Source organism: Seriola lalandi, unplaced genomic scaffold, assembly GCF_002814215.2.
Source record: "Seriola lalandi dorsalis isolate HSWRI2012SDOR001 ecotype SW California unplaced genomic scaffold, Sedor1 jcf7180002000701, whole genome shotgun sequence".
In the NCBI taxonomy this organism is placed as follows: domain Eukaryota; kingdom Metazoa; phylum Chordata; class Actinopteri; order Carangiformes; family Carangidae; genus Seriola; species Seriola lalandi.
Genome location: NW_019471360.1, coordinates 516 through 1907, shown reverse-complemented (window position 1 = coordinate 1907; position 1392 = coordinate 516). Strand labels below are relative to the sequence as shown.

At 38.8% G+C, this 1392-nt stretch overlaps 1 long non-coding RNA gene across 1 annotated transcript; it reads right to left on the bottom strand.

Annotated features, from left to right (window-relative positions):
• Positions 1-246: 246 nt before the first annotated feature.
• LOC147820110 (uncharacterized) lies at positions 247-678 on the bottom strand. Its single transcript, XR_015437724.1, has 3 exons — positions 558-678; positions 407-457; positions 247-325 (listed from the first exon to the last, which is right to left on the bottom strand). It is a non-coding gene; the product is annotated as an uncharacterized LOC147820110 (long non-coding RNA).
• Positions 679-1392: the final 714 nt, after the last annotated feature.

Genomic DNA, 1392 nt, shown 5'->3' with positions numbered 1-1392 from the left:
ATCTTATCCATAAGAATGTCTTTCTACACCAGAACATTTCAAAGTCAAGTTAAAAGACAAAATGATTATGTGAACTGATTTTTCCTGTTGACTGTGATGGACAAACCTTTGTGATTTCTCTGTCTCTCAGCGCCAACATAACCAGGCTTTCCTCAAGCTCGGCCTGTGAACGTTAAGATGTTTAACGTTCAGTTCAAACTCGTAACGCAGAGACAAACACACAAGAGTTTTACTGATCTGTTCTTACCCTCAACTCAGCGTTGACCTTCCTCAGTTTGTTGACGCTTTCTTCAGAACATGACCTTTCGAAGGTGAGTTTTTCATTCTTCGTGGATACAAGGGAAATTTTGTTTCATGAAAAAAAACTTTAGTTTTCGGAAAGTGCACACATTTGGACTTAGGTTACCTTGTCTTCAAGCCTCTTGATGTGAACCTTCAGGCATTCAACCTCATTGCTCTAAAGATCAAAAAGATTTACGTGAAAATAGTCACCGCAAAAAATGAATTGAACTTACTAGGTATAGCTTCACTTAGATATGATTCAGTGTGTGAAATACCATTTTGGTGCAGCTGGTTTGGGAGCGAGTGGCTCTCTCTTGGGCCTCTTTAAATGCTTGACGGGTCTCCTCCAGTTCTTCTGTCAGTGATCTGACTCTCACTGCTGAACGCTGAGCACTGCACACACCACGATATAAATTACAGCTTCATTTATTCAGCCGCACTCTATTCTTATCCAAAATGGTAAGAACAGAGATTTTCTTCTGTTTTTACCTGAATATTAACAAAAAGGAAAATTAAATGGTAAAGCCACATTACTTGAGGTGCTGCAGTGGTTTTCTTTTATAAAAGTGAAAACCTTCTCTAGATTGTACTCATAGTAATTTTCTGGTCTTACTCATCAGCAAATATTGTTTGTTTGCCAAATTTCTACAGTGCCTCACATGTCAAGAAAACATAGATTAAGTGAGTGATATTTAATCTCCAAAAACTCCAGAACTATGTACACAAAACATCTGTCTGTATTAATGAGAGAAGTGACACCTTCATGGATGGATTACCAGATTGACCTACCCGGCACAGGCGCAGGGGTCCTGTGTGATGTATGAATGTATGACCCTCTGTGAATATTATTACAATATTGTTTAAAAGTCACAGAGCTCAGTTAAAAGACACAAAAAGACAACAAAGGGGTGAAGAATTACCACAGACAGACACAAAAGACCACTTTCAGTAGGGAGGTCATGATATCCGTTTTATCATTATCTATCCATGGACACCTTCACCGTGTAACTTTTACAATTAAGACACAAAAGTCGTGAGGACCGGGATGAGACACTGACCTATTTCTTATTCAGGCTGGCACACGGTTTTCACAGTGTCTATTTAAATTGG